The sequence below is a fragment of the Manis javanica genome, unplaced genomic scaffold (assembly GCF_040802235.1).
Source record: "Manis javanica isolate MJ-LG unplaced genomic scaffold, MJ_LKY HiC_scaffold_24, whole genome shotgun sequence".
Lineage (NCBI taxonomy): Eukaryota > Metazoa > Chordata > Mammalia > Pholidota > Manidae > Manis > Manis javanica.
This window is the reverse complement of record NW_027332170.1, coordinates 1466457-1488248: the sequence shown is the minus strand read 5'-3', so window position 1 is coordinate 1488248 and position 21792 is coordinate 1466457. Positions and strand designations below refer to the sequence as shown.

At 43.6% G+C, this 21792-nt stretch overlaps 1 protein-coding gene across 9 annotated transcripts in view; it reads right to left on the bottom strand.

The window, feature by feature from the left end:
* The window catches only part of LOC140847599 (transcription initiation factor TFIID subunit 1-like), a 117519-nt gene that overhangs the window by 90004 nt on the left and 5723 nt on the right, over positions 1 to 21792 (bottom strand). The gene's annotated exons all lie outside the window — the stretch shown is intronic.

The following is a 21792-nucleotide window of genomic DNA, read 5'->3' as shown; positions in this document are numbered from 1 at the left end:
CGGGTGATGTTCCGTGGTCTGGCTATCACAGGCCGGGGAAGTCACACCCGGTCAGGGAGGTGGGGGGCTTATAAGGGGTTAGGAGGGGGAGGAGTGGGCAAGCTATCTTAAGGGCGTGGAGAGGTATGATTGGCTAACGGTGACATAACAGACAATAGAAACTTTGTTCCTTCCAAGAGGGAACAGGCTGACATCAGGGTCTTAGTTGGCACATCAGAAGGATGGAATTCAGGAAGAGCTGTCCCCTTTCCATATAAGGCACAGACCTTGGGGTCTGGTCTGTTCTCCTTTTAGGATATCTCTCTGTTCTGTTTGCATGTCCTTGTTTTTCCTTCCTCCAGCCTAACAAGTTCCCATTGCAATAGTTTGAAGGCAACCTTCCTAGGTTAAAAGTGCAATAAATATTCCCTACTGCCTGGGTCAGGTGGAACGTTCTGTTCAAAGTCACCCACATCGGCGCCCCTGACCTACAGGGGCTGGTCTACCATCCTGTCTTCTTCTCACGCTCATCCACAAAGAAGCCTCCTCTCTTTTACTGCAGTCTACAAACGCAGTATCCTCTTCTCATTACTGCGCCCTCAGAAAGAGGACCACATCCGCCCTCGAATTCTAAACATCCTCTACACTACACACTCCAGCTGTCTCCTTAGCCGCAACACCCCCAGCCCTAACCCCATGCCCACCCCTCACATCATCCAAGATGCTTTCCCCCTCCAGCTGCCCGGCTCCACTGATGTTGCCAAAGAGGAAACTAATTAAAGAAAATGGGCCATTTCCCACAGAAACCTCATCGCTGTCCATGTCTGACATGATGGCGGCAGCGCCGAGATCAGCAGAAGCCACCCAAAGCAAATCCCAGCCTGAACCCATAGCCCGGAAATAAAAGCATTAGTCTCCCAGAAGTCAATCACGCACCTCCTGGACCCCTACCAGAAGTGGAATAAAGGAAAAACGAACCGGAAAGACCGGACCAGCCATCTTATGAGAAAGTGGAATTGCTTTGACTACTTTACAAAGGGCTTTTGATTCAACCGTAGGCGGGCAGGAGACTAGATATTTGTAAAGAGGTTGGCCAAAGAAGCGGCTTAGTCCCACCCCCTCCAGCTGATCGGTGCACGAGCGGAAATGCTACTGCCGGATGAGAGCCATAGCTCTTCCCCCAATCCAAAGGAGCTGGCTGGGTCACATGGTCTAGTTCCGCCGGTCGCTGTGCTCCGGCTGACAGAAGTAGTAAAAATGCAAGGTCCTCTCCTTGTGCTTGCTGTTGCTTCGCTCTTTCGTCCCAAAAAAAAACTGGCCATCGACTGCACTATACCAAAGGTACACTGAGGACCGCACAATGTGTTTCTGATCCCACCTACCCCGAGTCTCTTACCATCCCAGACTTTCTCCCTACATCAGGACACACCTGGGTTTACATCCTGGCTCTACCATTTCTTAGCTAGATAATCTTGCAATCTACTCAGCTTCCTGGATGCATATTTCTCATGTGTGTCGTAGAGATAACCATTGTCTCAACATGGGCTTTATTTTAAAAATCACATCAACTAACACAATTAAAGTGGCTAGCTCAAGACCTAACACATAACTGGAAATTTTAATAAATGATACTTTCGTACCTGATGGATATGCCTATGTTAATATGATTACTTTCTAAAGCACTGATGAATATTCCTCTTCATGTTTCTCAAACCTTAATGTATGAAAGAACTGATTATGGGGGGTTTCATGTAGTGAGTCTGTACAGAACTCAGGAACCTGCACTTAAACCACCATTCCAGGTCCTTTTGATGTGTGTGGCCATAGGGTGGGGTCAGGAAGACACAAGGGAAATTTTCTGCTTCACCAAAGAGTAAGAAGGCCCTAAAAGGCAATAATGACCACAGACATGGGCAGGGGCTTTTTTATGTCCACACCATTGACTGCCTCTGCAGATCAGCAGCTTTCCACCTGCCCATTCTCATGCACTGTGTATGAGGCTCACGACTCTAAACACTGAACCCCAGCTGGCTGGGATGTCCCACTGCCGACTGCATCACCCATGCGCTGTGTTCCCCATGGCCTACCCCAGCCCAGTACAGGGTCCTGCCTGATGGGCAAGTCCAGCTCCCTCCAGGCTCATCTCCTCACAGAAGCAGGTCCCATGCCCACCAGCCTCGTGCACATTTGTTCCACATTAATTGCATCCTCTGTGATGGTGATAAGACCATAATGTGCCTCTGTGGGCACAAAGTAGGGACAGTAGCTCGTGCCTGTACTTCCAGTATTTTATACAACCTCTGGTACCAATAAGTGGAGGACTTGCCTATCTACCCTTTGCCACAAAAATCTATCTGCTTTATTTATATGAGTTCCATTTATAGCTAACCTCTTCCCTGCTCTTGTTGGTGATGTTATTTTTAAATGGGTTATTGAACGTTCTACCCATTCCTATGATGCTCTCTCTCGTCTCATCTGCCAGCTCTGGTCACTTCTGTTGGCCAATATCTTGTCCAGAGTCACACCATCTATATTCCCTTTCCTGCTCTAATTCGTATTTTTTTGACATTGAAGAAATGATTTGACTCTCAGAACATGTGTGTTCTTATGTACACGACAGAAATAACATACCACAGACTCATCATAAGGACTAAATAGAGATCTAATTTGCTCATGGATACCTGGAATATAGTAAGTGCTTAATAAATGCTCTTCCTTCTTCCTCTGCACTGGATACAGACCCCATTTTACACTGCTTTTATTTCCCACCTCTTAGAACTTCCTTTTCCTCTTAGACTGTAAGGAAAGACATCTCACCAGTTAAAAGTACCTCTCCTCATTTTAGCCCATCTGTTCACCTACACACCACAGGAAAGAGTATCACTTCCAAGGGTCTGTGGAAAATATACTTCTTGCAAAGAGCCCAGCCGAGTGTGATGTCGCAGTAGGTGCTCAATGAATGCTAACTTCATCCCTGATACCCCGAGACCAGATGCATCTCGACATTCCCACCCTGGCATCCTACACTTCAGAACTACATGCCCCCACCCCAAAGAAGAACATTAAACTTCCCTTTCTGCAGTAGAGGCTGAAGGAGGCCTGGCAACAACAGTGATCTGGTGAGGCAGGTGGTCACCTTCTTTCACCCTCCCAGTGGTGTTCACATTGTCAGAAAGGAACTTGTTTGCCCAAGAAAGCCACCACTGGAGACACAGCCATTGGCAACAGAGGGGCACTGTGACAGCTTCCTCCAAGGGTCCTCCTTCCTCATCTTCTACCCCACATCACACCCTCCAGGTACTTAATTCTGTCTGGACTGGGCAGCCTGCTCCCCACCCAAGACCAAACTCCATTCTGGGCTTGGGTTCTGGGATCAAGAGAGATTCAGGGTTCAACAGACTGAGCTGTTCTTGATTCTTGCTTTCCTGGGCAGCTAATCCAAAGAAAAACAAACAAACAAGAACCAAAAAAGTAGGGAGGTCAATTCCTTGCCTGAGGGTCAAGAGAAAGCAGGGTGAGGCCCTCCTTCTCAGTTGGGCTGGAGTTAGAACACAGCACCCCAGCCCTGCACTAATACCTCTTCCCACTCACTAAATACTTGTTACAGTTTACAGCAGACACTCATGTTCACCCACACACTGTGCAGTTCATGCAAACAGGACTGCCTGCCTAACTGTAAAAAGAAAAGAGCACATGGCTGAAGAGCTGATAGTTATCGTTTGTTTACAGGCAGCAAAAGTAGGCCTGCAGAGCAGGTAGAGGGGAAACAGCCAACGTGAACCTTCCCACAATTTGAATTTGTTAATTCTAACAGAGGTTCCTTTACAGATTCCACATATATACATACACACAGATGGATGGATGGATGGATGGATGGATGGATGGATGGATGGATGGATGGATGGATGGATGGATGGATGGATGGATGATTGACAGGAAGAGACACAGAGACACAGAGAAACAGAAAGAGACGGATTCTCAGACTGAATGACCCAAACCCCTTTGTTCTTTCCGGCAGTTTACCTTGCCTGAAATGCCCACCTTTACTCCCGGACACACACCCTCATCACGCCAGTCCAGGATTGGGAAGCAGCGAGATGAACACTATGCCAACTTAGAAATAAGATGAAGTTCCAGCACTTTTTTCTAAATTACATGATTTCACTAACTAAAGTCCTGCCTCTCCTCTGTTGCTGTTACATTAAATGTCACTGTGAGCTCTGGCCACCACATCACAGCCTCCCTTCCATGCCTCTCCCTCCTCTGGATTCCTTCCTATCAGGTGAAGTGGCCACTTTGTTCCAAATGTGCCCCATGTGTGCCACCCTCACCTGCACAGTGGTAGGGCCCGCAAATGCATGCACGTGGGGCAAGGAGCACGTTCTGAAGCCACAGCACCCAAGTTCTGGATACTGGCTTCTTGGTCCACCGCCGGAGGACCTCAAGCACATTACTTAATCTCTGTGCATCTCAGGTTCCTTAGCGTTTATAGAAAAGGGATGGCAAAGGAATGAACTAGTGGTTACCAAAGGGGAGGGGTGTGGGAGGGTGAAAGAAGGGGACTGAGGGGTATTATGTTTAGTACACATGTTGTAGGGGATCATGGGGAGAACAGTGTATCACAGAGAAGGGACATAGTGGATCTCTGGCAACTTGCTGCACTGATGGACAGTGACTGCACTGGGGTATGGGTGGGGACTTCATAATATGGGTAAATGCAGTAACCATTGTTTCTTCATGTGGAACCTTCATAAGAGTGTGTATCAATCATATCTTACTAAAAATTAAAAAAGAAAGAAAAGGGGGTGGCGAGCTATGGTTTGTGGGGCAAATACAGCCAGCCAGCCATTTTGAGTGGTTTTGTGAGCTAAAGAAGAATTTCACATTTTTAAATGGTTAACAAAATCAAAAGAACACAGGACAATTATATGAAATTCCAAAATCCAATGTCAATAAATACAGTCTTCTTACTGGAACACCGTTTTTCTCATTCATTTACATGTTATCTATGGCTGCTTTCACATTAAAGTCAGAGGTAAATATTTTGAACCAGAGACTGAATAGACTGAAGAGTCCAAAATATTGACTCTCTGTTCACTACAGAACAGGTTTACCTGCCCCTGTTTCAAAACATTTATTGCATTCATGCTCCAAAATGTGCCCATAGAACATCCAAAGAGGATTTAAATTCTTTTACTATTTATATACTATATTTTGTTAAGTTTGATTTTCCCACAATCCAGAAAACACAATGATATATTAAAATGGATCCTTAAATTTCTCACATTCCATCCAGGACTTGGACTACTAAAACATGGTATCTGTTAAACATTACTACTCCAGATACCTTCCCCTGCAAATGCTGGAAGGATGTTTGTAATTGGCTACATCATGGCGATAATGTGGAAATCTCAAAAGTGAAATCAAATAAGGAATTGGTAAAATAACAATGATTCATACCTATTATAAAGTAATTAACTGAATGACTAAACAATGGCTAGATAATTGGGAGGCACTTTTTATTTCCAAGAAGAAACTAATGTATGCTTAATCTGCATTACCACATAAGATGAGGTATGATGAAAATTGTTCAAAAAATGTAAAATGATAATGTCGACATTTATTGAACATTTATATGTGAGGTATATTCCTATGACTTTATATTTATTGCCTCAATCTACCACATATGAAATAAGTGGACATACTTTTCCCGTTTTAAAAATGAGAGGAAGTGAAGTCCCAAGGAGGTTAAAAAAACTCCACTGAGCTTATAGCACAAATAAGTGGTAGAACTGGCTTTTGAATTCTGATTCTCTGACTACACAGTAGACCATAAGGTGCCTTTTTTTTGTGGGTGCGGTAGGAACATGCCCAGGACATGAACACACTTTACTTGGGTTGGGTGTAGGGCTATAAATAGCTTTTTTACAGAAAACAGTGGGCATTTGAGGCTGCTTAGCATGCCTTGAAGATAAATTTCTTTTCTCATTTCAATTAATTATTCTCTTCAGCATATTAGCCATTTCATCAGTGTGTTCTTTCATTCCTATTAGTTTCTTTATAAAACAAATGATGCCTGATATTTTGAGCAATGAAATACAGACTGAGGTAACCACAATATTTTGGTCTACAATAAAGACACAAATAAATAAATAAATTTAAAAGAGAGAGAAATCTAATTACAACACTAAAGAAAACTATTTATGACAAGACAAGAATATAACACAGGAAGAAAGGAACAGAGAGGAGAGATGAAAAACAGCAGAAAACAATAAAATGGCAGTAAGTACATATCTATCAATAATCATCTTAAATGAAAATGGACTGAATGAACCAAGCACAACACATTGAGTGGAGAACAGATAAAGAAACAAGACCCATCTATATGCTGCCTACAGGAGATTCATTTCAGATCCAAAGACTTACACAGACTAAAAGTGAAGGGATGGAAAAAGATATTCCATGTAAGTAATAGGGAGAAAAAAAGCAGGCATAGCAGTACTTATATCAGACTTTCCAGGAGAAAAAAGAATATACACAACATAAGCAGAATCAGAAGCGAAGAAGGAATAACCACAACGTATGCACTGAAATACAAAAATTTATTAGAAAATACTATGAAAAATTATATGGCAATAAACTGGACAACGGAGAAGAAATGGACAAATTCCTAGAAAAATACGACTTTCCAAGACTGACCCAAGAAGAAACAAAAGTCTGAACACGAAAATTACCAGCAATGAAATCAAACTGGTAATCAAAAAGGTCCCCAAAACCAAAACACCAGGTCCAGATGGCTTCACAGCCAATTTCTACCGAACATTTAAAAAAGAGTTGATACCTGTCCTCTTAAACTGCTCCAAAAAATGGAAGAGGGAATACTTGCAAACTCACTCTATACTGCCAGCATCACTCTAATATCAAAACCAGACAAAGCCACCACAAAGAAAGAAAATTATAGACCAATATCCCTAATGAACATATAAGCAAAAGTCTACAAAAGCAGAATATTAGCAAACTGAATCCAAAAATATATCAAAAAAATCATCCATCATGACTATGGTGGATTTATTCCAGGGATGCAAGGATGATACACTACTCATAAGTCACTCCACATCACACACCACATAAAGAAAAAAAGGATAAAAGCCACATGATTGCCTAAATAGAAGCTGAAAAAGCATTTGCCAAAATTTAACATATTCATGAAAAAAACTCTCAATAAAATGAGTTAAGTACTTCAGCATAATAAAGGCCATTATGACAAACCCATAGCCAACATCATACTTAGTAGAAAAAGCTGAAAGCTTTTCCTCTAAGATCAGGAACAAGACAAGTATGCCTATTTTCACCAATGTTATGTAGCAACAGTACTGGAGATCCTAGCCACAACAATCAGACAACACAAAGAAATAAAAGGCATCCAAACGGTATGGAAGAAGTTAAACTTTCACTATTTACAGATGGCATGGCATTCACTGTACATAGAAAACCCTAAAGAATCCATCAAAAAAGTACTAAAACTGATCACTGAATTCAGAGAAGTTGCAGGATACAGAATTAATATATAGAAATACATTGCATTCCTATATACTAACAACAAAACAGCAGAAAGACAAATCAGGAAAACAACTCCATTTAAAATTGGATAAAAAATAATAAAATGCTGAATGGATTAAAGATGGCAGTGTGAGAGATAAGACAGTGGCTTCCTCCTAAAACTGCATATAGTACAAAAATATAATTAATACAACCAATCATGAAAGAGCAACAGGAAAGAGGACGGCACCAGAGTACATACACCTGGGGGAAAGAGCACACCTCACAGAACAGGGTAAGGTACCGAAGCTGTGGCCCGGCGGGACCCAAGCCCTTCCCCCACCCCAGCTAAGCAGAGGGAGGAAGAGAAACAGACTGGGGAGGGAGTGGAGTCTGAAACTGCTAAATACATAACTCCAGAGACCTGCTCTGGGAGCACAAACCTACATTTCATGGTGCCTGCATGGAAATCTCGTGATTAGGGGGTTGGAAAGCTAAGACCAGCAGAATTCCTGGAGAGACTGAGATTCCAGCTGCTTGTGGAAAGCAGGGATCCACATCTGCCTGCTCTGGGACAGAAGAAAGGTGGGCAGTCTGAGAGACTTCCTAACAAGGAAACCCTTGGCAAGAGGGTTGCTAAAGGAGCAAGGATTGCACAGAGCTTACTACTCAGGAAAAAGAACAGGTTGACAAAATTGTCTGGGGGCACTCTGCTCAGCAGGTTAGGGGCTTTCACGACCTTCAAGTGCTCCAGCTCGCAGGCTGGCTACACACCTCTAAGGACCCCCTCCGTGATATGCAGCCTACCGCGCCTTTCTCCCAGCCAGCCCCCACCTGGCTTGCAAACCAGCAAACCCTACCATGGCGTTAGGCCAGCCAGAGGGAAGATCTGTGTACAGCAACTACAGATGCAAAGCATACAGGCTTATACCTGTGTGCTTGGCCCACCGGTTTAGGCAGTGGAGACAGGCATAGCAGCCAGGAAGCAGGAAACAGCTCTTTCTGCCCCCAGGCACCAATACCACTACCCTGCATCTCCTGACATTACTTCAAGGGCTGAGCAGCTCCAGAGAGTAGAGCTTCTAGGTACTAGAGGGCGCCATATACAAATATGAAAGTTGTAAGATGTTAGGAAAAGTAAGAAATTAGTAAATTTGTAGCCTAGGGTGCAGGGAGAGAAGACTTTGGATAAGAAGTTTGGATTTTTCAAGGTATTTATATGTAGTAAGGAACAGTGTAGAGATAAATGAAAAAAGTCTAAGTATATGTTGTTTGCAGTTATTACCTATATACTGGAAGTAAAATAATGGAAAAAGACATATCAATCATTAGCCAAAGTAAAGATCTAGTGTATATCAATTCATATAAAAAGAACAGACTTAGAGACAAACAGCATTACTGTATCTCCAAAGAGTTATTAAATAGAAAAGATTCATCAACCATGCAGACACCTAAGAAAAACAGCCTTAAAATGATAAATTCACTATCACAGAGAAAAATTTCAACATATCTTTATTGATAATTGATACATTATACAGACAAAAGAAATGATGATCTGGGAAACAGAAGCAATGAATTTATGGACAAGCATATAGTTATGTGACTAACAGTTTGTGGATAAACTTTTCAAGCATCCATAGAATATTTACAAAAATTGATTATGTTCCAGGCCATGAGGAAAGCCTCAATGAATGTCGGAGAATAGGTATTACGCATATTACATCTCTTACAACATTAATGAGTGACAAAAATTTACAATGCTCCCACCACCATCTGGTAATTTAAAAGAATATATGCTGCTAAACAACTCATGAGGTAAAGAAAAAATTACGACAAAAACTTCTAAAAACTTTGTGAAATAACTGATAACGAAAATAAAATGTACAAAAACTTGTGAGGTACAACAAAATCAGAGTTTTCAGATAAACTTATTGCCTAAAATATATTAGAAAAAATTTAAAGTGCTTTGTTTATGTGACCTTGGAAAAGTTTCTTAATCCTTCCATTGTTCAGTTTCCTCTCTGTATAGTAGAGATAACAATAGTATATGCTTTTTCTAACACATGCTCATGACATGAAGTTAGAAAAAGAGCAATATAATAAACCCAAGTTACAGAAAAAGAGCAATATAATAAACCCAAGTTACATGAACAGAAAGAGATCATGTAAATAGGAGCAGATATGCAATAGAGATTCACTACAACTTTGTCATTTAAGACTTGAGGTAGGGACTATGTGCTTAGACAGGGTAAGGTGAGGGCCTCCGGAAAAGGCAAGGCAAGATATTTACAATCAAAGCAATGTAACAACATAAAGTCCCTATCAAAACTGTGTTCAGCATTATGCAAAGTCAAGGTCACACTAATTCTCTAGGGTAAAGATACCAGACTAGGAATATAGACATCTTCACTGAGATCAGTTAAAGGTCAAAAGGTCAGGAGCAACTTGGCTTGGAACGTTTGAGTGTTCCACAAGGGTATCTCAGCATAACCCCATGAATTCACCACAAACAGCCCTAACAAACAGACAATAACCCAGCCCACCTTGAGGGCAGGGCAGGTGGTACAAGTCTACACCCTAAGCCCTCAGTTCTCAAAAGTCCTCAACTGCCTATAAATCCCCTAGACAATGCACCACCCTGGGCTCTCTTGTCCCCTCCTGGTGTAAACCCGGAGCTCTGTCTTCTGAGTGTCTCTCTCAGTAAAAGTCTCCATGGTTCTCCTACCTTGTCTGTTTGCTAAGTTCATTCTTAGACTCAACAAATAAGAACCCTGGCATCAAGCTGACATGATAAAAATACTTGAAAAAGTAAGAGGGATGTAAATCAAGAAAGTCAACTAGAAGGCCACTGCAAAAATTCAGACATTAAATACTCAATGTCCAAACTTCTCTCTTATCCTCCAGCTCTTACTATGGTCCACCTCAATATTATTTATTTTCCAAAATTTACCCAACTTCACTGATCTATGAAGTCATCCCTAACTTCTTCTCCAACATTAATAGTGGCCTGCCTTTGTACTCACATTATTTCTCATACATACTGTACTTTAACTATTGTCTTTCGCTTCCACGGAACTTCCCTCAAGACAGGGACAGGGATTTGATCTCTCTGGAATCTGGCATAGCTCCTGCTAGACCTGAACTCAGAAATGTGTCTTGAATTAAGAAATAAAGGAGTGAATAATGTGGTAAGATCCCTGGAAGAAAATAATATATACTGATTACTTAAAATGTGTGATGTATTGAGCAAAGTGCCTCTCTTGCATTATCTAATTTTATCTTCATAGAAATTCTGAAGTATATACTATTGTTATCTCTACGATACAGAAAGGAAACTGAACAATGGAAGGATTAAGAAACTTTTCCAAAGTCACATAAACAAGTAAGTTAGAGATCTGGTACTCATATCAAACTTGTCTGATGTTGAAATACATGTTCTAAACCCCCATGAAACCCTTTCATTTGGGATTCTAAAATGTATTTGATCTTAGATTTCTAGCTTCCAGAATTGGTAGAAAATAAATGTATGTTTTTTAAGTTACCAAGTCTATGGTGTTTTATTGTGACAGTCCTAGCAAACTAATGTAAACTATATATAAAACCAAATATATTAAGGTCACATAACTTTTTGCATGACCAATGAAAATCTGCTGAAACTCTACTTATTGAATAATAATAAATGAAAATAATTATAGGAGATGTCAAAAAACTATCATTACATATCGCATTAACTATATTGTAAAAATAAAATTTGAGGGGAGTCAGCATGGGGCAGTCATTAAGAACTTAGGCTTTTTGCTCAGATCAATGCTTAATTTCACTCACAACACATAAGCTTCTTAAAAGTCACTTAATAAACTTCCTACTGCTTAACTCCTTCCTTCTGTAAAATAGTGCTAACTCCAAATAGGTTTTTTTAGATTCAATAGGAAATACTCAATAAAGATTAGATGTCATAAACACCACTAGCAGAACCAGCCCCACAACCACTGTCAACATCACTGTCATAGTCACAGTGACAGCAACAGGGGCAACAAATAAAAAACCAAGGTAGCCTTAGAAGGATATAGAATGAATATAGGCAAGCTTATTAACCCTGAAGTATAGACATGAGCTGGATGAGTGGAAAGGAGTCATAAAGGCATTTAAGGAATGGAGAACAAGGTGAACAAAAGCTTATAAAATGTTTTAGCTGCTGTTACCTACGCCAGCTAGATTTCTCTAAAATGTTAGAAGGAACACAGGAATAGCCACGTCAAAAGTAGACGATGAAAAGAGGTTAAACACCAGGGAAAGTATAGGCCATTGCCCAAACCTTGTATTTGCAAACAAAATCAAGAAAAGGTAACTATCTTGAGATCAAATGAGCACTCTATTGCTTTCACCAAACATTGCTACAAAACCATTTCGTGTGAAACTGCAATAGCAAACAGACTTGTGGTTCACCATACAGTGACTTCCATGTCACTAGGCAACACATCAGGATGGCTCCATCTGCAGCCAATTACATGGTCTCCAGAAAAAGACATTTCTTTAGGAAGCAAACCTAAAAGTCCTGTACATCCATGTTTATAAACTCTCCTGTTGATTCTAATGTGCAATTAGAGTGGAAAACCACTGACCTAATTAATATATGTCACACTCTCAACTGGAATTACAAAAATGAGTTAAGACAAAGGACCTGCCCCTAAAGAACACAGGAAATAAGAACAACAGGTAAACCTACTAAAATTGGTAAATGTTATAACAAAGGTCATGTACAAACTGCTAAGGGTACAGATAAAAGACAGCATACAAAACAAGAAGAAAGTCTTTGGATCTGGCTACTGAAAGATGAGTAGTTTATAATGCATACAAGACTGAGGGAAAACATACACAATTTTTAGTCCCTGGTAATCTGGCTTCTCTCTCTACTCCCTGCTCCAAACTCCAGTAAAACTTCTCTCTTAAAGGCCACCAGTAATATTTAGTCCTCCATTTAAACAGCTAGCCTCATCTGCACCAGTTTTCCCATCTGTAAAGTGGGAATAATCAAAAGGTTACTCTGATAATGGCGATTAATATGGTAGATATTGGCATATAGTAATAAAATTTGTTTCTCATCCCTTTCCCTTTAACCCAAAGGTTTTCTCAATCCTATACTCCTTAATCTCTGTGCAGTACCAGTAGTGCTTCCTTTTTGCTTTTGTTTTTGTTTTGGTAACAATCTACAATTACATGAGGAACACTATGTTTACTAGACTCCCCCCAAGAACAAGTCCCCCCCACGAACCCCATTACAGTTATTGTCCATCATAGTAAGATGCTGTAGAATCACTACTTGTCTTCTCTGTGTTGCACAGCCCTCCCTGTGAACCCACACACAAATATTATACATGCTAATAGAAATGCCCCCTTTCTTACCCCACTCCCTCTTTATCCATCCCTTCCCACCCATCCTCCCCAGTCCCTTTCCCTTTGGTAACTGTTAGTCCATTCGTGGGTTCTGTGATTCTGCTGCTGTTTTGTTCCTTCAGTTTTTTTCTTTGTTCTTATACTCCACATATGAGTGAAATCATTTGGTACTTGTCTTTCTCTGCCTGGCTTATTTCACTGAGCATAATACCCTCTAGCTCCATCCATGTTGTTGCAAATGGTAGGATTTCTTTTCTTCTTATGGCTGAATAATATTCCATTGTGTATATGTACGACATCTTCTTTATCCATTCATCTACTGATGAACACTTAGGTTGCTTCCATTTCTTGGCTATTGTAAATAGTGCTGTAATAAACATAGGGGAGCATATGTCTTTTTCAAACTGGGCTGCTGAATTCTTAGGGTAAATTCCTAGAAGTGGAATCCTGGGTCAAATGGTATTTCTGTTTTGAACATTTTGAGGAACCCCCATACTGCTTTCCTCAATGGCTGAACTAATTTACATTCCCACCAGCAGTGTAGGAGGGTTCCCCTTTCTCCACAACCTCACCAACATTTATTGTTGTTTGTCTTTTGGATGGTGGCGATCCTTACTGGTGTGAGGTGATATCTCATTGTGGTTTTAATTTGCATTTCTCTGATGACTAGCGATGTGGAGCATCTTTTCGTGTGTCTGTTGGAGTACTGATCCTTTTGATAATTCTCTTCAAGTTCTGTGACTTGAGCACCTACCTACTTGTAGTAGGTATATGCTTCTACTTCAAGAGTCACTCCTCACCTTTGTATCTCTTCCCTTCAGCCTTAAATGAAAGTATATTCAAAAGTTATGCTCTCTGTCCTCTCTTTTTTGCCATGTCCAAACTTGTTCTTCTAAAAGGCTTATCTTATCTCCAGGCACCAACCGACAATGAGAGAATTTTCAAAACTACATAAAAATCTCTGGGCCTGCATGTTACGCTTCATGATTTAGGGTGTACAGGGTAGTACTTTGATACACTTATATTAATATGATTGCCACTGAAGCAATACATATCACAGTCTATCATTAAAGTACACTCTGTCTCTATTCATCATACTGTGCATTAGATCTCAGTGGCTTATTTCGTAGTTGTTCAAGTTTGTACCCATAAACACCATCAATCTTATCCCCCCCACCTCTGATTCCCTGGTAACCACCACTTCACTGTTTTTGTTTTTTTCCAAACAAATTCGACTTTTTTAGATTCTACACATAAATGATATCTAACAGTACTATCATTCTCTAATTGACTTAATCTTACTTAGTATAATGTGCTAAAGTTCCATCCATGTCTTCACAAATGGAACGATATCCTTCTTTCTCGTGGCTGAATAATGTTCACTTATGCAAAGAGCACATCAAAAAGCCCAAGTTTAAATGAACTCCTCCAACAGCCCTCAGCACAATGAGTGAGGAGATGCCATACTAACCACCTTCCACCAATCCCGATTGCACTGTATCCTTGCTGATTTTAATCCATCAATGTATGATGCATAATATTACTTACCACTAAAAAAGGAAAAATACTACCAATTAAATATCATAAGCCTTGTCACAATGAAACCTGATTTCACAGATCCTAAACTATGGAAAATTATGAGTTTTTTTACTGATTTCAATAAAATACGTTATTTGGGTGAATGAATGAATGGGAAGGTAGTTTTAAGACTGTTCACATTCATCATCAATCAAAAGAAACATTATAAACTAAAATGTGCAGGAGAAGTTATCAGCATTAGATTCACAATGGAGTACGTAAATAAATGTCAAGAGAAAGAATGTAGACTGTACCTCTAAGCTTCAAAATAAAATTTTTAAAATTCACCTTTTTGACAAATACAAGTGGTTCTATGGAACACCTGTTTTTTCTTTAATATGCATGAATATCTTGCAATAAATTATTACTTCACACAATTAGGCTTCTGGGTCAAAGCACCAAACCACAGGTCAAGTTTCCGTCATTCTTTTCAACTTTAAAAATTACTTTGTACTCTCATCTCTAAGTGTTTTTATATTCCAAGTTCTTACTCTAAAATGAAAAATTCTACACATCTCTCCTTATTTTGTATAGATGGCTCCCAAATGTACTGAAAAAAATACTACAAATTACCTTTAATGTGTAAAGTCTGAAAAATTCCACTAACGGTACAGCACTTATAAAATTTTTGCTTTCTCTATTAATATTTACATTGTATTGCTGCAATGACAGAAGTCATTCATCTACAGAATGAAATTAGAAATTGAAGGGTCCCCACCAGTAAGATGGCAAACTTTCAGCTTCTCTTCGGGGTCCTCAGTTCCCGCCGGCGCCACCTGAAGCCCAATCATTCTCTCTCACCCCCCTCCCAATCCCAGCACCTAGCCAACAGCCACCAGCCCCGTAGAAGTGACACCTCAATCAATTCATGCCCCTTCCTATATAACCCAGCACCTTTCCCTAATAAAGCGGAACTCTCCGGTGAATTGCTGCTATGTGTCGCTCCTTTCCTTTCATTGGTGCCGAAACCCGGGAGACGGGACACCCCAACTGGGCCCCGTCTTCCCCCGACACCAGCAGCAGCTTGCCCTCGTCCTCTTTTTCCGGCGCTGGCTCATCACACTCACCACTCCTCTCTGGCCTTTAGGTAAGTTTTCCCCCCGGAGTGGGCCACTCTTCCCTGAGCTATCGCAGTGCCATTGACCGTGATCGTCCGGCAAGGCCCTGACGCTCGGGGATGAGGAGGGAACGCTCCCCGCCTCAGGCTTTCACGGCTGCGGTGGACGCTCAGGCCCCTCCTCCGACAGTCAAACGCATTCACCATCCGTTCCATCAGTGCTGAAAGTTTTTAAGCAAAATTTCCCCGCGGTGGGCCACTCTTCCCTGAGCTATCGCAGTGCCATTGACCGTCATCGTCCGGCAAGGCCCTGACGCTCGGGGATGAGGAGGGAACTCTCCCCACCTCAGGCCTTCATGGCTGCGGCGGACCCTCAGGCCCCTCCCCAAACAGCCATAAATCCCCGCCTCAAGCCTTTACGGCTGCGGCGGACGCTCAAACCCCTCCTCCGACAGTCATAAATCCCCGCCTCAGGCCTTCTCGGCTGCGGCTGACTCTCTGGCACCCCCCTCCAACAGCCATAAACGAGGTGACTCCTTTGTGGATGAGAACGCTCCCTTTTCCCTCCCTCCCTCCTCCTTCTGCTCCGTCCGCCGAAAACGCCTAGCACTAGGTACCTCGTGACTCCGGCACTCTGCCTTCTTAGGGAAGTCTGGGTGACGACCCACACTTCCCAAGAAATTCCGACTCGTATACGAGTTTCCGCAGACCACCAAGGATCATCGGGGACGCCCTTTGTCTCCTTGTGGTCTGCTTCCAATCCGAGGATCTCCGTTCGTCTTCCCGTTTGTCTCCTTCTCTGTCCTTTAGCCATGGGAGCCTCCTCATCCCTCCCTGAAAGTTCACCTCTTGAATGCCTGCTTAAGCATCTGGCTACCCTCTCCCTGACGCCTGATATAAAACCAAAACTTCTCCGTAAATATTGCTCCCAAGATTGGCTGACATCCCCCCCTAGACAATAACAAGCAATGGCCCGCAGGGGGAACTCTTGATCCTAAAATCACTCGCGATCTTTTTAACTACTGCCAGCGCCTGAAAAAATGGAAGGAGATTCCCTATATGGAAGCTTTCTGCCTCCTCCTCTCCCCGCCCCCTCCCAAGTTCTCCTAGCCTACAAGCCGCCGCCCCCGCAGAAGCCTCCTGTTCACTCCCTTCCCCTTCTTCTCCTACAACAGCCCTTCTCCCTTCCTCCCCAACCATCTCCTCCCCCATCTCACCTCCTCCACCTTCATTCCCTGCAGATTAAGCCTGAGCCTTTCAGCCCCCCTTTAACTAGGTCCCAGGGGCCTCCTCCGTCTTTGCCCTCATCACCTGTTTCTCCCCTGTTAGGGACCGCCTTTGTCTTCTCACATGTTTGTAAGGAGAATGGGAAAGCACCTTCCCCCATGTCTGAACGCAGCATGGGAATGCACAAGCTAGAGAACAACTGGTGCAGTCCTTAGAAGTTATCTGTCCACAAAAACATATCTTGCCAAGACTCCTCACTCTGAAAACAGGGAGACCTTGAAGATGTGTAGAAACACCGCCCCTGCTTCTAGCTATGCCCTTCCCCCACTTGCCGATGTGGCAGGAATAGAAAACAATGCATTCCATAAGCAATTAACTGGAGCCCTGCTATAGCTCAGTAGAGCATGGGACTCTTAACCTCAGAGTCATGAGTTCAAGCCCAACTAAAGCAGCAGAGGCAAGCAGCTGGGCTGCTAGCTGGCGACATGTGGGTCCGATTCTATCTTTCTTTATTTTCTTTGCCCCCCTTCTGCACTTCAGGACCTGCTCGACTAGGCATGGCTAGACCACGTCACTCCCCCACAGACTGAGCCAGAACCCTTCAGTCCCCCTCAGACTCAGTCCCGAGAGCCTCCCAAAATTATCGCCCCCCTCCAGGAGGTAGCAGGATCCGAAGGCATCGTGTGCGTTCATGTCCCTTTCTCCTTAAGAGATTTAGCCTAACTAGAGAAATGCCTAAGTTCCTTTTCCACTGATCCCATGACATACATCAGGGAGTTTCAATAGACCCTCCAGTCTTACAGCCTCACACATCATGACATTTTCATGCTCCTGGCCAATACTCTCCTCCCTGAAGAGCGTAGACGAGTTTAGGACTTCGCCCAAATGCAGGCTACTGAAACCCACAGGACTGACCCCACCTATCCCCCTAGCCCCACTGCTGTCCCCGAACAAGACCCACACTGAAATTATAACACCGCCATGAGTCTCCGCTCTCGAGATATTTTTGCCTCCTGCTTAATAGCAGGTCTGAAAAAGGGCAGCTTGTAAAGTAGTCAATTTTCAAAAGCTCCAAGACATAATTCAAAAGAGAGATGAAATCCCCTCCGAGTTCTTAGACAGACTCACTCAAGCCCTATTACAGTATACCAGCCTGGACCCAGAAACACCTGAAGGAAGACATGTCCTTATGACATACTTCCTAGCTCAAGGCTACCCCGACATTAAAGCTAAACTCAAAGTTAGAACAGGGCCCCGCTACCCCACAGACTGAGATCCTAACAGTGGCCTTTAAAGTCTTCCATAAGCGGGAGGAGGAGAAAGAATGCCGTAAACAAAAGGCTGATCAGGCCAATTTCCAGATGTTGGCCCAGCTGATAAAACCACAACCTGGGTGCCCCTCTACAAACAAGCCCCCCCAAGAGCTTGTTTCAAGTGCAGAAAAGAGGGACATTGGTCAAGGGCGTGCCCCTCCCCCAGATCTCCTACCACCCCATGCCCCAGATGCCACAAAAAGGGCCACTGGGGGTCTGATTGCCCAACCACCCGAAGGGGAGGCTGGACGAACAACCCCCATCCTAAGCCTGCCGTAGTGGGGCTGGCAGAAGAAGATTGACGGGCCCGGGGGCTTCTCGCCCGACCATTTCCATCACCAAACAGGAGCCCAGGGTTACTCTAACAGTAGACGGTCACCCCATCTCCTTCCTCCTAGATACAGGAGCCACCTTCTCAGTCTTGTGAGAATACCGGGGCCCTACCACGCCAGCCATTACTCCTATAGTCAGAGTAGGAGGTAAACAGATTTTCCCATTAAACTCCCCACCCACCCTTTTATGCACAATCCAAGACAATCCCATACCTTTCTCCCACTCCTTCCTGGTTATGCCCCAGTGTCCCATCCCTTTACTAGGACGAGACATCCTTTCCCTCCTCCACGTTTCCATAACTATATCCACTCCCACAGCCCCCAGTACTCCCTTTCTGATGGCCCTCATAGCCGACGACCCCCCTCTACCCAATGAAAGCTCCGGTTCTGCCCTCATACACCCTGTAAATCCCAAAGTTTGGGACATTACAAGCCCCTCCGTGGCCCTATGTCCCCCTGCCTCTATCAAATTATGTGACCCCTCTCAGTATATCTGTCAGGCCCAATACCCCCTAACCACTTCAGCCCTCATAGGCCTCCAACCCATCATTCAAGCAGACCCACTCACTCCCCATTTAATACCCCCATATTAGCTGTTAAAAAAACCAACGGATCTTTCCGCCTTGTCCAAGACCTTCGCCTCATCAACATAGCCATTGTCCCTATCCATCCCTTAGTTCCAAATCCATACAGCCTCAGCATCCCACTTCTCAGTCCTAGATCTCAAAGACATACCCCCATATTAGCTGTTAAAAAAACCAATGGATCTTTCCGCCTTGTCCAAGACCTTCGCCTCATCAACATAGCCATTGTCCCTATCCATCCCTTAGATCCAAAACCATACAGCCTCAGCATCCCACTTCTCAGTCCTAGATCTCAAAGACCCATTTTTCTATCCCTCTAGACCTCTGCTCCCAAGATTTTTTCATCTTCACCTGGACGGACCCATACACATGACATTCTAAACAACTCACTTGGTCAGTTTTGCCACAAAGCTTCCGAGATAGTCCCCATATTTTTAGACAGGTCCTAGCTCAGGACCTCAAACAGTTTCATCATGATCACTCCAAGTCCACCTTATAATACATAGACAATCTTCTACTCTGCAGTCTCTCGTGGGAACAGTCTCAACTTGACACTGCCTCCCTACTTAACTTTCTAGCTTCCAGAAGTTACCGAGTATCCCCCGTCAAAGCTCAAATCTCTTCCCCTCCTATCACTTACCTCAGATTCCTTCTATCTCAACAAAGAAAGTCCATTACCTTAGACAGAAAATGGCTCCTCTCTGACCTGCCCATTCCCAAAACCAAGACAAAAATCCTTTTCTTTCTAGGCCCTTTCTAAGCCGAGCTAGATATTTTAGAACATAGATCCCTAACTTCTCCCTGCAGCCTGTTGGCAAGACCCCTATACAACCTCAGCAAGAGCCCCCCTAAAAAACCATTATCCTCCTCACCCCGACACTCCTTCATTAAGCTCTGTCAAGCCCTTATGGAAGCCCCAGCTCTCCATCTTCCTGATTTGTCAAAGCCCTTCTCATTATACATTCATGAGAGGGCCAGTCAAGCTCTAAGAGTCCTAGGCCAATATTATGGCCCATCCTTTGCCCCCCAGTAGCTTATCTCTCCAAGCAATTAGAACCCACAGTTCGGGGATGAGCCCCCTGCCTACGAGCATTAGCCGCTAGACAGCTCTTGCAGGAAGAAACTCATAAACTGACATTCAGGGCGCCCCTTACCATTCTGTCCCCACATCACCTAAAAGATCTCTTAACCTACAAAAGTTTACAGACTCTCCCTCCCTCCAGACTCCTGACCTTACTGTCCTCTTTCCTCCAAAATCCCGTTCACCCCCTTTGCCATCCATACCCGAATCATGACTTTTTCCTCCTTTACTGCTCTCTCGCCTTTTTTTCCTCATTCCTATTGTCTTCCCCACCACCCCAGCCTCCTTTGTATGGCGATTCAAAGTCAGAGAGACTTACACACAGCATCAAACAAAAGTTACTGCCCTCATTGCCACACCAGACTGCCCTCTGAAAAGCTACTCTGAGCCTTTATACCTCCACTTTCCTCCCTCCACCGAAGTGTTCACTAGCAGCTACCCTTATTCTCCCTACCTCTGCTTCCTCTATGACCAAAAACAAGCCTATTGCAGGCGATGGCCAGATACCTACGGGAGATGTCCCTACTGGTCTTGCACCATTCACTACATAGGTAACTTCCAGTACCCACAGTATTACTCCTCCAACCGTTTCATGAAATATCCCAACAGCTCATTCTCCTTATCAATCCCAGATCCCTGGGACTCTCGATGGGCTGCCAGAGTCACAGCCTCAGTTTACTACGGGGAGTCCTCGACCCCCCACAGTACACTTCATATCTCTCGAAAGTATGTTCCCTCTCATTCCCAGATCTCTCAAGTTGCATCAGATAGCAGACATTCTGAAAAAGTCATTATCCAAACTCTTGATAGGGAATCTTTATCTTCTTATCCCCACCCCTCTTCCCATTTCTCCTACTCTTCCGTTACAGCTCATTCAGGACACCACCATCTTTCTCAACCACACCCTTAACACAGCCAATTGTTTCTTGTGCGCATCACTACAGCGCCCACTGCTGGCCGCCGTGCCCCTTAATATTTCCAACTACTCCTTCCATGCAGAAAGACAACCCCTCTGCCCCCTGGCAGACATACCCCTTTGGGAACCAGAATACACAGATAATCTCACCATCCACCACTGTGTAAGCCCAACTCCACCCCCCTCCAGCGCACTTCACTGCCTCTCTATCTACACCCCTACCTCCGGCTCTAAGACTTTTACGCAACCGGGACACTTCTTTTAGTGTAATAGCAGTCTTTTCAACTCACTGCCTCTCAACTCCGATACACCCTGCATTCTCATCACCCTAATCCCACAGTTAACACTTTACAGCATGGCAGAATTTCTTGAGCTCCAACCTCCCTTGCCCTCGCGCACAAAAAGAGCTGCTTTCCTTCCCATCATGGTCAGTAGCTCTTTGATCACCTCAGCCATTGGGGCAGGGTTTTCGGGAGAAGCCTTGGGTCACTCTCTATAGGCAGTTAGAGATCTCAATGCCAAACTTGAGGGAGCGCTGACATCCACTGCCGATTCTCTAGCCTCTCTCCAAAGACAGGTCACTTCGCTAGCTAAAGTCACCCTTCAAAACCGGCGGGCCCTAGATCTGCTTACAGCCGAGAAGGGCGGCACCTGCGTCTTCCTCTGGGAAGAGTGCTGCTATTACATCAACGAATCTGGCATTGTAGAAACTGACATTACCAAACTCACCGACCTTGCCTCCAGCCTCCACTCTGCTTCCAGTTCCAACCCATTCTCTTCAATACTAACAAA